The sequence below is a fragment of the Schistocerca americana genome, chromosome 11 (assembly GCF_021461395.2).
Source record: "Schistocerca americana isolate TAMUIC-IGC-003095 chromosome 11, iqSchAmer2.1, whole genome shotgun sequence".
Classification (NCBI taxonomy): Eukaryota; Metazoa; Arthropoda; class Insecta; order Orthoptera; family Acrididae; genus Schistocerca; species Schistocerca americana.
In genome coordinates, this window is record NC_060129.1 from 203,896,821 (window position 1) to 203,914,532 (window position 17,712).

General features: G+C 39.1%; 1 long non-coding RNA gene and 1 other non-coding gene across 2 annotated transcripts; one reads left to right on the forward strand and one right to left on the reverse strand.

Annotated features, from left to right (window-relative positions):
• The first annotated feature begins 12,652 nt into the window (after nucleotides 1-12,652).
• On the forward strand, nucleotides 12,653-12,727 carry Trnat-ugu. Its single transcript has one exon. It is a non-coding gene; the product is annotated as a tRNA-Thr (tRNA).
• Nucleotides 12,728-15,828: 3,101 nt separating this feature from the next.
• LOC124553729 lies at nucleotides 15,829-16,269 on the reverse strand. Its single transcript, XR_006968124.1, has 3 exons — nucleotides 16,244-16,269; nucleotides 15,994-16,104; nucleotides 15,829-15,885 (listed from the first exon to the last, which is right to left on the reverse strand). It is a non-coding gene; the product is annotated as an uncharacterized LOC124553729 (long non-coding RNA).
• Between the last annotated feature and the right edge of the window lie 1,443 nt (nucleotides 16,270-17,712).

Below are 17,712 nucleotides of genomic sequence, written 5' to 3' on the forward strand. Positions count from 1 at the left end.
ACTGTAAATAAGAAATTGATATACCTGCAAAGATGTGTCTTACTTCCAACATTTTCGTGCTAAACTTGTCAATGCGAAGTAAAATACGCAGCGCTTGAGTACTGTAGTGTTGCTCGGTGTTGTCAACAGATGTCAGCTCAACACACTGCCTCAGAACTGGGCTAGTTCGTTCGGGCGAAAACAAGGTCTCCCATCTTTTACCGCCATCTACAGTTCGTGATTGGCTGAAAACTTGTTGGATTGGCGGCGTACGGTTAGGTTCGTTCGATCAGTCGCTGGCGGTCCCACGCTCTAGCGCAGAGCTGAGGTGAAATTTACAGAATGCTATTCTTTGTTAAATTACAGACTAGCAGCACACCGATTTTTTTTTTGTCATTGTAGCTCCTCACATGACTTTATGTTGATACCTACAGAAGGGGATCCATATTCGGGGAAATATAACGTAGTCGCGTGCATTTCTTTCATGAAAATCATTTAAAAGGCGTTATTGTGCAGGTTTATTTACTCCAAACCCACCTTGACCAATTCACCGCTTGGTGCAACCAGTGGTTCCTCCGTGTTAATCCCCCCAAGACCCAGGCGATCATCATAGGCCGCACCACCCGCTCCTTCCGCCTCCATGATTTCTACCTCACCATTTACGGCCGACCTATCCACCTCACTCCTAGCCTCAAATACCTTGGCCTCACACTCGACCGCCACCTCACCTGGACTCCCCATCTCCTTACCATCCAAAACAAAGCTCACAACCGCCTCCGCCTCTTTAAATTCCTGTCCGGCCAGACGTGGGGTCTGCATCCTTCCACCATCCTTCACACCTACAAATCCATGATCCGCCCCATCCTTTGTTATGCCAGCATCGCTTGGATTTCCGCCCCTCCCCGGTTCTATAAAGCCCTCCAAATCCTCAAATGCCATGCACTCCGCCTCGCCTTCCGCATCCGCCTTCCGTACCCCACGCGCATCCTCTATGACCTCATCCCCTTCCCGCACCTTCTCCTTTTCCTTGAACACCTCCGCACACTATATATTGTCCGCCGCCTTGATCCCCCTCACCCCCTGGTGTCTACCTTCCTCTCCACTCCCAACCAGTTGCCGCGCCTTTACCGTTGTGTCCCTCCCTCTCTCCATGTCCACACCCTCCATCTCCTTTCCCAACACAACTTCCACCGTCTACCACTCCCGGATGATGAGCTTCGCCCTGACATCTACCCTTCCTACCAACTCTAATTCCCTCTTCCTGCCTCCTCCTCAGGGCTCCCTCTCCTCACCCTCCCTCCTTCTGAGCGGATTTCCCCTCCTACTCCCCGTCCATCTCTTGTGCCTTCTTTCAGTGTCTCTGCGCTCCCTCCTGCCCTGTCTTCCCTTTTCCTCTCCCGCCCCATGTGTCTCCTACCTCTTCGTGAACCCACGGTTGCCCCTCCTTTCTTCATCCCGCCGCTTCCCCAGCTGCCCCATGCTCTCCCCTCCTTTTCCATCCTCTCTGACCTTTCCCTCGGCAGGTCCCGCCTGGTAGTTTTATTCTACGTCGTGTGTGCTCCCAGTGGGTTTTAAGTGTGTTGTTTCGGAGTGTTTTAATACTGTGGCCAACTTTTAACCTGTGCATGCGCATCCAGTGTCTTCTCTGTGTTTTAAGAATCGCCAACTGTGTTTTTTTAACTTTCTGGTGACTTTTTTAACTGTCCCCAATGAATGTCTACATGTCAGTGTATTTTTACCTCCATTTTCTCCCCTTACTCTGTTTTATGTTCCCCTTTTTTACCTCCTTATGCATGTATTATTTTATTCTTGTTTTAGTTGTCATGTCACTCGGCTGAAGAGCGGCGGATTGTGCTGCTGACAGCCCTCCCCTGCCCATATGGGGCAGGGGCATGAAATCACACTAAAAAAAAAAAAAAAAAAAAAAAAAACCAGGTTTATTTACAGGACAGTGACTGGAACCCTTTATGGCTACTTACAAGACGCCATTTATATTCGAAGATACTAAAAGTACTCCATACGCCAAGGTCTAGCCCCCTCCCCGCCAAACTGTCATAAATAACTTATTATCCTTAGTTTTGGCATACATGAGCAACTGCTTTATTACATTCTTAATTATTGCTAGAATTTCGTATTCCTTCTTAACAGATTTTTGTAGCATTGCGTAGACATCAACCTGACAGGTATTGCTACATAACAGTACTACACAGTAAGAATAATTAAAAAAAAGTCTATGTTAAAGTGAGCACAAAGCAAAATACTAGCGTAGCCTGAGCAGTAGAGTAGGCGATGAATAGGAAGAAGAAACACGTAATGTTCGGATACAGAATTAATAGTGTCCTGCTTGACACAGTCAAGTTGTTTAAATATCTGGGCGTGAAACGATATTGAATGGAACGAGCATTTGGGAACTGTGGTAGGGAAGGCTGATGGTCGTCTTTGGTTAATTGGGAGAATTTTCGAAAAGTGTAAAGAAAACCTCATATAGGACACCAGTGCGACCAGTTCTCGAGTACTGCTCGAGTGTTTGGGATCCGTGCGAGGTCAGATTAAAGGAAGACTTATAAGCAACTCAGAGGCGGGCTGTTAGATTTGTTACCGGTGGGTTTGAACGAAGCGCAAGGGTTATGCAGATGCTTCAGGAAACCAAATAGGAACCACTGGAAGGAAGCCAATGTTCTTTTTGAGAGCACTGTTGAGAAAACTTAAGTATCTGCACTAGAGTCTGGCTGACGAAAGATTCTAGTTCTGCCCACATACATTTCACATAGGGAGCACGAGGATAAGATTAGAGAGGTTCGTACAGAGGCATATAGACAGCCGCTTTTGCTTTGTTCCATTTGCGAGTGGAATGGGAAAGGACATGGCTAGTAGTGGTACAGGGTACCCTCTGCTACACACCGCACAGTGGCTTTCGGAGTATCCACGTAGATGTAGTGTCTTTGACAAGACTTTAGCGACAACGAAACACACGTTCACAGGTGTTAACCACATCCAGTAGAAGCCGTTGTGAGTATTATCTTTGAAGGCGAAATTTGTGGCGGGCAGAATTATCCGTGAAACTTCCTGGCAGATTAAAACTGTGTGCCGGACCGAGACTCAAACTCGGGACCTTTGCCTTTCGCGGGCAAGTGCTCTACCAACTGAGCCACCCAAGCACGACTCACGCGCCGTCCTCACAGCTTTACTTCTGCCAGTACCTCGTCTCCTACCTTCCAAAGCCGTGAGGACGGGGTGTGAGTTGTGCTTGGGTGGTTCAGTCGGTAGAGCACTTGGCCGTAAAAGGCAAAGGTCCCGACTTCGAGTCTCGGTCCGGCACACAGTTTTAATCTGCCAGGAAATTTCATATCAGCGCACACTCCGCTGCAGAGTGAAAAACTCATTCTGGAGAATGATCCGTGTTTGTCGATGTTCTCGTCAAGGTAAGTAGATGCTGCGTTGAACTGTAGTAGTAATACAGCAAGAGGCTTAGTCCTGTTCCGATTTCTAAAACACGAAAAGCGGAACGCAAAATGGTTGGAGAGAGAATAAAAAATGTAATATACATTCAGGTTCTGGGATGCAAATTAGTTGATCGGTTAAAATGGCTGTGGTTAGAAAATCGTATTTTGCCGTAGAATATAAATGCGTTGGATTTATGTAACACTGTGACGTATGTACTCAAGCTGCAAGTGTAGTGTTGTACTGATGGACGTCATAAACTGCAGATTTAGTTTGGTAATTGTGTGCATATACGAAAGCTGTGTTGTAAGCAATGTAGTCCTGCTTTAAAGAGTGTGCAAGGCTTCTTGAAAGTCAACTCTCACTTAAACATTCTGACTTGTTAAGTCAGTTCTTGAACTTCATTCACAAAGTATTTAACGATGAAACTCGCCAACAGTAGGAGGAGACATGCAGCAGAACTGGAGATACTGTGGGAAATTTGCATTTGCAAAACAAGATGCTGAAGAAATAGCAGGTAAGTCTTCATACGAATGTCTCGACTGACATTTTGAAAATTCGTAAATCAAATCAGTGTGTACTAAACGCACCCCTTATTATTAATCACAATTACGATTAGGGAGTAAATGGTTTAGGGTGTAAGTATAACAATTTCAGTGTTAGAATGTACAATTTTATATCCTAGCTGTGGCACATAAAGAGAAAATGCTGTAGGACAGATTGAATAAAATTATGCTGTCAGTCCTGTTTGTGGGCCAGAACAGTGAGAAAGATTTCCAAGTGCAAAGCAGCCAGTACTGATATTCTTGGATTGTACCAAAAGGCTCACACTCTGAACAAAAGTTCCAAAAGCATTTAAGCTTCATGCTAGATAATTTGTTCCCGTTTTCTTGCCAATTGGCACTCATTGTCACCATTTACTATGTGGGGATAACGTAAGGTTATTCGCACTCGGTCGGGTCTGATGCTACACCCATCTGCTTAGGCCCGTGACATAACCGTAATGTAGTGTGTGATGCCATGGTGAGGTTTGATGTTTTTGTCTCTGTTTGTGTTTGTAGATGGTGTGCTGTAGCATTTGGTGGCCCTCTCTTCAGTTGGATGTTGGTTAGTGAATTGCTTGACATGAATTGCATGTTTCAGGCTGCTATTGTAAGAATTTGTGCTGGTTTACTGGTGAGATACTTTGAATTTACATATTATAGCTGATGGATTAATTTTTATGTTTGGAACAATCAGTGCCATGTGTTTCTTATGGTCGGAGATTTAATATTAATCTTCTTTGTGTTTATGGCTACATACCAGCTTCTTACAGATTACTGGCTGAAAAGTAATAATAATGAGCATATTGATCTGTCACTGCTCATGTAACATTTACATCTACTTCTCAATAGCATAAGTAATCATTGTAGTGTTTTGTGCCACAAGATTTTTGTTAAATATCTATCTTCAGGGCAGATGTTGCCAGAAGAAGCAATTTCAGTTCAGATTTAATGTTGTGTAATGGTTTCCAGCAGCCAGTAGCCTTTAGTTTTATTATTCAGTTTCTATTTACCATTTTTCCTTAATGTGTAGTGTTCTGGTGGTCTAAGGATCTGCCACTGGAATTTCTCCCAGCATTGCCCAGGGTACGCCCGACCGCTGACGACGGCATTGTGTGTCGTATCCTCCTCGTGTTGCGATCTTCACTGAGGCATCTTCCATGTACCCCCCTGTTTACTGTGTCTGCTTTTGAATCGACAAGCGATTTATCATCAGGTTGTACATATTTATTGCATATTTGCAGCATTGTTGTGGCTCATGTAGCTATGGCAAGAAAACGAAACATGTACGCATGTAATGTGGTGAGGAGTATGTGCGGTTCACATCTGGCCACAGCTGGGCAACTTCAAGAATGCTGCAAACATGCAATAAATATGTACCATGTGATTATAAAGATTCAAAACTGGTCATGGTAAACAAAGATTGGAAAATAATAGAAAATGTGGCTGGTAACTGTAATTTCTAGAGACATTGATCCACGACAGTTGCCATGCCCCACACATATAATGGACAGATACTAAAGGTTTTGAAATTTTTTGGCACATGTCAGATTATATTAGTGGGAAAACAATACAAAACTTTTGTGGCTATTGTTTGACCCTTTCATGAGCCTTTGGCGATTTAGTGATAAACGATAATTATGTTTTCTTCTAAATTTCGATTAAAACTACTTCGCGGCTGGCAGTCACGTGTGGCGGTGCAGTGTTGCTGGTTGTATACGTTATTCCACATACTTGGAACGAACAAGAGCTGCACGTGCAACGCAAACAGAGCAAAACATGTAGTCAGATTACTTTTATTATTATCGTTGTCGGCAGCACCACTTGATAACTTGGTATTTGATCGAATGCAGGAGTTTTTGCTCCTAGGTACTTCATTTGAGATTGATTTGCACCTCACTGGTGACAGAGTGGTGTACTCTACATACAGAAATCGTGTTACCAATCAGTGTAGACATAATTCTTTTCTGATTTGACAGAATGATGTTATTCTGCTTATGTTTGTCCTTTCCATTACTGCCATGTTCTATCAGAAAGTATTCAATAATTCATTCAATATACCTTTGATTTGTTTTCAGAGACACGTCGCAAACTCAGCACCACAACAAAACGTCTACAGGATTGCACAACCAAACGTTTTCTGCCACCGCCCTTTATTTTCTGGGGTGGTTGCCAGGGATAGGCTGTGGCCAATACCCAAGAACATAATTTTATATTTTACCATCTGTGCCAAATCAGTGTGTCTGGTAATATAGTAACCTTATGGCACTGTCAATAGTAGTAAGATAGATAGCTGTAGATAGTAGTATGACAGATAGCTCTTGGATCAAACATAGTTCCCTCCTTTTGACAAAGTGGTACAGTGTTCATAGAATAATATTTCTTTGGGTTAGTACACACAGTAACAAAACACTGTTGTAAAAGAGTGCACAAACACTTGCATCAGATCTACATTCGTGAAGTTACTATCCAGCATTAATATTTTATTATAATTACCCAACACAAAGAGCTACAAAAAAGAACTCTTGGTTAAATAGTTGTAAGCTTGTTTAGGAAGGACCTCATTTCAGGACAAGATACAAGAAAACATAATAAAAGATATTTATTTTCACAGTTACTATTTATTTTCTGTACACCATTAAGGATAACATGTGTAATAAGATGCATGAGCACAATACCATTACTTCATACTAAGAAACATTTATGAATATACACAAGTGGTACAACAGCCTGCCAAAATATTTCAAGAGCAGTAACTGAAATTTGTTTTAAGTAAAATTACAACATACATGTAGTGAATAAGGAACGTGAATTTAGAACTTCTTAGTACCTTATGGCATAGTTCAAAATAAAAGAACTGGGATTTTACAATTGAGAGATAGCAGAACCCAAAAACTGAATCTTACAATACTTCAAATGGCAACAATTGCACACCTATTGCAGTAAACAACACATTAAATCATGATACCACTATGAGTGATCAATATTTACACTGAAAAACAAATTTGTGGATTTTATGTACTCATGTAGAACCGACAAAAATTGTTTGTGTACACATATTGAAATTCCACTTGTGAAATGTGAAGACCAATGTTTTAGAGTCATTGGCGAATCTAGAAAATTCAAGCATATCCTGTTGGGTGGCATGCTGAGCAGCTGGGTGGTCCAGCTGTCTCTTGGCCAGTTTGGCGGTGGCCATTCGTGCGGACACACAACTTGTTAGTTGTCGTGACCGTGTAGAATGCCAGGAAGTGGTTGCAGGTAACTTGCTGGAGCACACGGCTGCTTTCACATTTGTCCCTTGCTTTTATGGGATGAGAGATGCCCGGGACAGGACTGGAGTGTGTTGTTGTATGGATCAGGTTTTGCAGGATAAGCCCCATGGGGCAATTGATTCGGAATAGGGGCAGGGAAGGATGCCGCATAAGTTGGGTAAGCAGTTGAATACCTTAGTTGGGGGGGGGGGGGGAGGGGGGGTGGCGGCGAGTTATTTTTCATTTCGTGACATATGATGAGAGGTTGTCAAGTTGCTGTCATTCTCCGAAGTATCACTAATGAACACTGATGATGACAGAAAAATTGTTATGAAGTATCATTAATGCAGTACAAGTCATCCAGTCGTACGATTTTAACAAAACTAAATTGTGTGGTTCCCTTAGTCTTAAATCAGTATTTATGTCTCCATGAATACATATTCTGTCCTTAGATCATTTTGCAAAAAAAAAAAAAAAAAAAAAAAAGTCAATTTTCTTCAAGGACTGAGGAAATTCTTCAATATTAGTGTCTGGCATACAGTACAAAAATATAGTTACGATTTTTAACATGGGCCGTAATGGTGCAGCTGCCTCCATTGCATTTTCTATGCTTGTATCACCCACAGTAAGGGCACTGTATTGCACAAATACTGTAAGCCCACCAACCTGATTTATGTTTTCTCCTCGGTGGAGCCTCTTTGGTAGCACATCAGTCTGAAGTCATAAAGCTGAAAATCTTAATGAGTACAGGATGGTGTTTGCTAAAAAATATATGCCCCACCACAATTTTGGTTTCGTTTTTTCGCATATTGCTTTCAACATTTCATCGTTGGAAAAAAAATTTGCTTATAACTGTCAATATTAATTTGGTTTGTAAAAAGTAAGTATAAGGAATCGTTTTATGCATCTGCAGTGGCACTGATCCGTTTGTGGGTACAAGCAAAATACTGAGCATCGTGGTAGATTGTGCAAAATTTATAACTAATGGCTCAGTCAGTTAATGAAGTAAGCCAGTTTGCAGATCCTTACCAAACGTAGCTCAAAATATATTTCGCTGCTATTTGCTACAGTAAAATTTTTAATCAGACATAACTTTTAATTAACATGGTTTGAAACAAAAGTAATGGTATTTTTGCTGTCAGATCCTTAGGCTACAATTGTAACAATGATATCTGACTTAAATAACAAATGGGCAGATTTATGCCTACCTCTCATATGGATATCACTGAAAATCAGAACCAAAAGATGTCCATAGACAGAAAAAGACAGAAAAGAATTATTGGTAGTAGTTGGGGTGTAGTCGGAGCAGGCAGAGGGTGCCAGCTTCATCTCCCACAGTATGCCATGACTGACATGTATCAGAGGTCCATCCCCTGTGATACATGGCAGTTGTAGCTGATCTTCACTAAGCCAGAGTTTATTAACACGAAATGCAGTTTTCTTGTCTATGCCTGACAGAATACTAGGATTACGAATATGACCTGACATTTATATAAAAGAATAATAATGAGTCATGACCACAAAGGGGTGAAGGTGGATTCGTAGCCAGCGGCACATCATTGTCCTCACATTGTGTACATTCAACAGAAGCTAGTTGCTTGATTGCATTGAATCCAGACACTCCCAGCAAAGTGATTTGCTCAGAACCACCCATAAAATAATCGCTGTTCGTTTCTTGTTCTGGCAGACTCTCGTAGAATGACTTCTTTGTGATAATCCAAATTCTCTACATTTGTTTGTTTTGCAATTTATTACTAATATAATTGTACATTTGTAATACTTTCCTATGAAAAAAAATGTGATTCTTTACTTTTTCGTGGATTTGTCTATGCATTTATAGTGGTAACAGTAAATATGACAAGACAGCAAAATAATATAATACTTAAATTCTTATATTAAGCATAAAATGTAAACAAAAACTGACATATTAAACTCGTGTAATAATACCAGTTAGATGTTCTCAACTATTTATCATGAAACAAAGTAGAATTATTTATTGTATGTGGTTAAAAGGCAGTATACCATTCGACCACTGCATTTTTGGTAGTTACGTACAATATATGTTATGCACAAATGAGGTACATGTCTTTTATCCTGTATGTGCTTTCTGAATTTACCTTGCAGTTCGTTTTTGTAACAAAAAGTGCACTAAATAGGTCACAAACATAAGACATCGTGCAACTCTAGACATCACTACGTTACATCTAGCTCAAAATAACTTGGCACCCACATACGACCAGTCTTGTTCTCAGCTCTAGGTGTGTCTACCTTTTTGTTCCAAAGGAGTGACCATCTTAGTCTGCAGTAATCTGCTGATCAGTGTACTTCATCCACTGTCAGCAGTTGCGTTAATTGTTAATGCGGTGATTCCCTTATTAGGCACTCCGGTTGTAACACCGAAAATGCAGGATGCATGGCACCTGATACTGTTATATAATTTTTTTTGCTGAATTGTGTGTAAATATTTGTAATTTAAATGCTTTCTTTTAATCAGTAAGAAAGTATGGTTCATCTGTAAAGGAGACCACATATAGGACACTGGCGCGACCAGGATTAGTTAAAAACTATGGAACTGTGTACAAAGAAACACATCAAAATTACTGGGTCAGAAGATATGAAATTTTACTTTTCCCATACATTATTGTAGCTGGTTCTAAAGTTTCGGTTAATCTTTACGTGTTTCGTTGTGTGTTGTCTACCCGATGTTTCACACTGTGTTGTTAATCACATACGCATGTTATTTTACGCAAGTGCTCTGGTTGACAGAAAGAGTCATCCAGTTTGTGTGCAATTTTTCAAGGATTAACAATAAATGACATATGATATGATAGAGGAGACAATTAGCTTCTACAGTGCGAGAAAAGAAACTGTGTGAGTGAGAAATCATATAGTCCAAAATTACAAGTCTTGGATGTATAAAATATATTTTTATTCACAGAATACATGTGGCAGTAAGATGCTGATTACCAGGTAACTGTGTAGGCAGTACAGTTTACTATGTATCTTCAGTATTCGCTTACGCTCAGGAAACCTTATTTTTTACCTTTATATTTATTCTCATTACCAGTTCATTTCGTGAATAGCCTGGTGACACACAATAATATTTGAAAGTGTTGATGTGTAAGAGAAAACATTAGAAAGGGTATCACGCAGATTGATACCACAACTCTCTGCTCATTTGTGGCAAGATTCCAATTTACAAAATAATTATTATGTTAGGAACGGTAATCTTTCATTCTAGATGATATAATATCTAAATGATTATGAAACAGTAACACATCAAACACATAAAAATCGATAAAATAGTAGAAGCATCTGAAACTGTTACATTGTCTTGTAATTAGCATATACTAAAACTGCATTGTAGCACATTGCTCTGTTTTGCTGTTACCGAAAACTGAATGTCTGAAAATAATAAGAGGGAAAATTGACTTTTGATCATTTTTAATTGTAATATCTAAATAGAGCAATACTATCAAACAACTGTTTGAAAACATATATAACAGGTGGGGTTGAGGTTCGCACTGTTCACTGTTGATCTGACATTTGCAAAGGACCGTCTGTGTATCTTTGAGTAGTAAAAATTTGATATCTATAAAAGCATATACTGTTTATTCACTTACTATGCTGACTGGACCTTAGATTCATATCCTATTCTTGTCAAAAATTTCGGGAAAATGAGGAAGAAAAGACAATTACTTGAGTTGCACCAGATATCTGCCAGCCAGCCAGCCATCTGAAGTGTTTACATTTCATCGAATTATAAATTCAGTAAGCTTATATCATTTTCACAGTCAAGAAATGAAAAGCATTTAGTACCAAGATTTTCTTTGTATCGTCAATAGATGGCTTATATGTGTAGAGTGGCCCCGCACCAGCAGTCCATGAGAAATGTGGGACTGGAGCAGTGCAAAATAGGTCAATCTTAAATATTCTATAGTACATAAATCTCTCAGTTTCCATTATAGATGTGATACCTTTCACAATTTTTTGCAGATGTGACTAATGTGTTCTTCCCAGGTCAACTTGGAGTCAATATGGACTCCTAAAAGTTTAACTGTTCAATTTCCTATATCTTTAGATAGTTCTGACAGAAAATGCTGGTTTTTCTCAGGTTTAGACAGAAGTTTGTTAGAGGAGAGCCGTTTTACTGCAGCATTTGTTGTACTACTGAAGTGTCTTGATGAGTTGCAATAGCACATTACAGATTGGGGAATATGATGTGGCAATTGATATGCCAATTCAAAAAAGCTGTACAGAAAAGAAATCATTTCTGCAAAGAAAAAAGCTAATGATAACTATAGTTATCAGTCCAGCAACAAATATAAAGCAGCATGGAAAATAGTTAAAGCAGAAACAGGGCTAATTGCAGAAAATTTACCTGTTCCTCTAAGTGCAGTTGAACTAAATAATAGTTTCATAAATTCTGGAGAATTAGGTATGACAGATGAAAGTAATTTAGATGATAGTGAGGACAGACTTCCCAAATTGCAGGAAACAGAGTTGACAGGCAACTTGCCAAAATTTGAATGGAGAACAATTTATCTTAAGGATATGCTGGATGTAGTCAGATCACTAAACAACTGCACAACTGAGGACATCCATGGTTTTTCTGATTTTACCATAAAGAAAATATGACACTATATGCATTCCACTGTCTTACTTAATCAATAGGATGTTTACAGAAGGAACATTTCCAGACTGCCTTAAACTGACAATTGTATTGCCCATGTACAAAAAGGGAGACAGAAATTCACACCAAAATTACAGACCTATAGCAATAGTACCGATATTATCTAAAATTACTGAAAGTCCAATTAAATGATTTTTTTGAGTGTCACAACTTTCTCTATAAGGCTTGGTACAGATTCTGAACTGGGCCATCAACAATAAAAGCAGTTCAGGAAGTTGTCTTATCAATATTACAAGGTTTTGAAAAAAGGGAACATACCTATACAACTTTATTTGATTTAACTATATATGACGGTAGTATCTATTCCCGAAAGAACAGTTACCGTGGATGACCATGCAGCTTTGCTAGAAATGAAATGATATTTAAATGGACACACTAGCTGCAAACAGGCGTTGATGTACTTCATTGGGGACATGTTGCAGCTAGGGTGTCCATTTAATTATCACTTCATTTCTAGCAAAGCTTCATGGTCATCCACGGTAACTGTTCTTTCGGGAACAGATACTACTATCATATATAGTTAAAAAAAATATGGCTTCCCAGCCATTGACCTTCTTGTGCGAACGCACACGCTATGCCCGAACTCGTATGGGACTTGGTAGATTAATCTGCCACAAGTAATGAGAATGATGGGCAAACATCTATTATGCACACTACAAATGTAGTGGTGTGGACATGCTGGGAATGTGGATCTCACGGGGAGCGTGCAAGGCATAAGTCCCTGCAGACGCACTATCCTCTGTGCCCGCGGTGGCTCAGATGGATAGAGCGTCTGCCATGTAGGCAGGAGATCCCGGGTTCGAGTCCCGGTCGGGGCACACAATTTCAACATGTCCCCAATGAAGTACATCAACGCCTGTTTGCAGCTGGGGTGTCCATTTAATTATCATTTTATTTGATTTAACCAAGGCATTTGACACTGCCTCACATAGCATTTTAATTAAGAAACTAGAAAAATATGGAATAACTGAAACAGAAATATTACTGCTGAAATCATATTTGACAAACAGAAATCAAATGATCTATATAAATTCAAACAACAAATCTGACCTTCTCAAGGTAAAACATGGAGTCCAACAAGGATCTGTACTGGCACCTTTCTTAATCATTGTGTATGTGAATGACCTGCCCAACACATTACCATATAAATCTGTAATGTATGCTGATGACACAACTTTTATCATGTCACATAATGATGTGGATGTTGTCAAACAAATGAACAAATCCATGAAGGAAATGGCAGCTCACTTGTTCCATGAAAATAGGCTGTCGTTAAATAAAAATAAAACTGAACACATCCTTTCTTCCCTTAGAGATATTAATGATGGACCTAATGAAATCAGACATTCAGTAAAATTGCTAGGCATTTATCTCGATACCAAATTGTGCTGGAATACTCACACAGAAAAGCTGTGCAGTAGGTTGGCAAGATTTCTATATCTCCTTAGGAAACTGAAGCATTGTGTCAGTAAGGAATGCATACTTATGGAATACCATGCCTATTTTCATACTCATCTGCATTATGGAATACTTCTTTGGGGAAACTCTGCTGGGGCAAAAGATGTTTTCCTCTGGCAGAAGAAAGCCATTAGATGTATTTTTGGTGTGAGCAATTTAACTTCTTGCGGACAGTGCTTCATTGCGCACAAAATTCTTACAGTTCCCAGTCTATACATACTTAAAGCACTTATGCATGCCAAAGAGAATTCTCACATGTAGGAAAGCAGGTCAGACGTGCGCTCATATGAAACCAGACATAGGAACTTATTAGACATTACTTGGACACGTTTCAGTTAAATCCAAAATAATTTTTTACATGCTGGCAAAACATTTTACAAAAATACATCACATGGAACGAGGGAATTGCATGAGAATAGATTTAAAATGGTAGTAGAGACATGGTTGAAAGAGAAAGCATTCTATAGCATAAGTGAATTCCTACATGATCAAAAAATATGATTCTCTATTATTATAAATGTGATTGTGATCAAAGGAACTGTAATTTATGTCATACAACGATACTGACCTTTTGTATAATCATATACCATATGTTAACTTTTGTGTAATCATTTGTACCACAATCTGTGTAACTATGTAACTACTGACCTTATGTATAATCATTTGTATAACCATCTGACTGTGCCTACACAACACAACAGTTGTCTACAGGCAAATAAATAAAATAAATAATCACATTTAAGTTTCTTAATGACTGCATATGAGCAGTAACCACTTATGTAGTGAAGTACAGGCCACACATACTCGTCCAATTCCTGTATATCAATATCTTCCACAACTACATTTAACTCTTCATTATATGTCACTTCTGGAAGGTCATTTACGTCTATCTCAGTAGAAAAAATATCATCCTTGGCAATTACAACACCACCCATTTTTGGGACTTTAATATTAATGACACATAGCTTCATATCCTCAGTTTCTTTCTGTCTCAAAAATCTGTCTAATTGACACATGGTAATTACCACCACTCATCTGGCAAAATTTACGAAACCTGCTTTCCAGGTCATCAATTTGAACCTTGCCTGTTAGAAAGTATTGCCTATTTTTCTCATTGAGCCAATACCTAGCCAGATCCACCAATGTGAGAGTGGTATGCCTAAGAGCTAAATGTGTTTGTCTGCTAAGACCAATTAAACCCTGAGAATTTTCCTTTATTAACCAATTTGCAAACTGATGTAGGAACTCCAGTATGTGCTTAGAATTCCTGGTTATTGGCTGTTGAATCCTATTTAATAACCTTTGACCTTTTAATAATGTTTTTACATTAACTGCATCCACCACTTGCAAATGATCTAAATGAAAGTTGCAGTATTCAACATTGTGTTTAGAGCCTAATTCTCCGAGAGCAATAGCTGTTGTGTGGTCAAAAATATGGAGAGCAAGTTTTACATTCTGCCTTTCTATGGTTCAGGGATACAGTGATTTAAGATATAGCTTGTTTGCAAATGTCAATAAATCCGCCTTTTCCAGCAAATGAAGAGATTTCAAGCTATTGAAAGACGCAAAACCATCACCCAGCTCATCATTAAAATCCGGAAACTCTATAATCTCTTCTTTCTGATTCAGCCAGTTGTTTCTTATGCATTTTGATAGGTGCACAATATCGATTAGAAAATAAAATGGCCTACTTCCAGCACCTGGAGAAGAGTGTCGAAGTTCGGATGGATCACTGAAGTAAGATACAGCTTTCTTGTTGATGGTATTATTATGAGATACAATACCAACAACTTCAAACTCCATGCTTTCTAACTTCAATACAATATCTTTAAGGAAGGTAGTTATGTATCCCAGAAAATGTGCAGGAACTTGTTCAAGAGCAGTATTACTAGCAAATCCACCACATATTCTAGTCAGAGTAGCAGGGCTAGACATAGTTATTATACCACTGCTTCTTGAAAACTTGTAACACTGAGGAGAAATAGAATGAACTAATGACCACAAAACTAAAATATCCCACGAATATCTTGCAATTTTCTTCTTGCATTTTAGCAATGGAATCTGTTCTTCCATAACGTTTATAATTTCATGTTCATCTGGCAAGTTTTCAGATAAATTATTCAAAATAGTGGTTATGAAATCAATACTCTCATTAGGTTCCTGATCTTCTCTGTTGCTAAATTTTAACTCGACAATATTAAGAATATTAGTTAACTGTGTTTTGGTACTTACGGTTACTAGAAACTTTATGTTCCCTATTTGACCAAGCTGTTAATCATTGACATGGACAGTGAAAGTGAGATTTGCGTTAATTGTAACATACCACAGAACTCTCAAAAATGGCATTTCACTAATTAAAAGAAAATACAGACTACTCAACTTTTTGACACAGGTCCACTCATTCAAATGACTACTATTAATTTTATCACATAATACCTTCAACGAAAAGAATGATATTTGCCTTCTTATGGTGTAGATAAATAATCAGGACATCCTGGCAATAGTGCTGGTATTGCACCTATAAACAAATATTAATTCTCAGTACCTTACCATATAAACCAAGAGTGCAAGGGATTCTTCCAATAATTATATAACCTAACTCAAAGTCCGTAAACAACCAACTTACCTTTCCTTAAACGTGGACGATCAAGAGGCGTGTAATTAATCTTCCAGTCTTAGCATCATATGACGATGTACTTCTTTCTATTTCGTGTGCATGGAAATGCAGCTCACAAATCTGTTAAAAGTAATGGATTACGTTACGTTAATATGAGAAAAGTTTGGCCTATGTATACAGGTTATGATTATAAATTACAATTAACACTCAGACTAAACAGAACCATTTCATAGGTATATTTACTAAAGCTGCTACTTACCACAGAGTGATCTGAAGGGATGAAATCGTCACGGTGAACTGCTCTTATCCATTCTCTCCATGCATCTTCATCACGATGGAAATGGAATGTACTGACTCTTTCCCGAGCAGTATAATTGCCTCTACAAGCAGGCATAAAGTCTTCTTTTTTTTCCTTTACTGCATTTCGATCCCCCCCCCCCCCCCCCCCCCGTACGCTGCTCTGCAGCCTACAGACGTTAAAAACGTAAGAAGAAAAGAAACAAGAAAAAGAGGTGATAAAATGGTGCTTAAATTGTAAAACGGTGGAAAATTGTGGAAAGTAGGCATACAGCATCTACGTGGCATGTTTATATGTTGAAGTACTATGAACACTATTACACTAACATTTCAATTCACAATCATATAACGGCTACACATGCGAATCAACCACGACAGCACATGTTGCCTTGTGTTTGTTATGACCCGAGTACTTACATCACGAGCGACTCCAAAGACAGTGTAGCGGCCTTGTTCCTAGATGGCCTTGCTAAAAGCAAAGCCATATCTTCTCTAACAGCGTCTTGAGCTGACATCTGTTGGCGACACCGAGCAACACTGCAGTATTCAAGCGCTGCTTATTTTACTTCGCATTGACAAGTTTAGCAGGAAAATATTGGAAGTAACATACATTATCGCAGGAATATCATTTAGTTATTTTTAATTTTCTAACAGAATTGCAATAAGTGACCACATCTTTTGATTATATGTAAATGATATACTTCATACCCATAAAGTTTTGTGGTAAGGTGCTCGTTAGATATGGTAACAACAAAAAAAAGTGTTAGCTGCGTTCAGCATCAGCGATGATCGTAATTAATAATTTTTGGAGGGCTCGGATACATTAATTCGTGCCTCAGAATTATTCATTAGAAATAATTTCGCCATGTGATTGAGTGATTGCGGGTGAAGTACACAGCGTGGAGAGATGTACTCATAATTTTCTGTATTTTCAACTACAGCTAGGAACTTTCTTGGTCGATCTATCGACCACGGCCTGGCTACACATACATATCCTTCTTGCAACACATCTCCATCACAGCCGCAAATTGCGTCTTTCGCCTTGTTGCATCTTGTTTATTTTTTTGTATTGAATTTCAAGCATACTTTCAAACTTGCTATTTTAGATCCTTACTTCGACTATTCTCCAGGTTTAGGTGGACTATATGTAAACAGCACGATGCTGTCAGCCCAACAGGGGGATTCACTCAAAAATTCTTCCCGCGTTTCGTCTCATCCAGTGGAACTATCGAATTATGACTCAAAATTCCGCTGAAATGCCAAAAATATCAGCTTTCGTACCAACTGGGTCCGTATTAGTCTTCCCTCGCTCCTGTACTGAAATGACAATTTTTTCTTTCGCCTACGGCGCCAGTCTGTTCGTTGAGCTCAGCTTTGGAAATCCAGCCAGGCAGAAGACAGTGATTCTAACTCGGCCAGCTGCACGTAGTG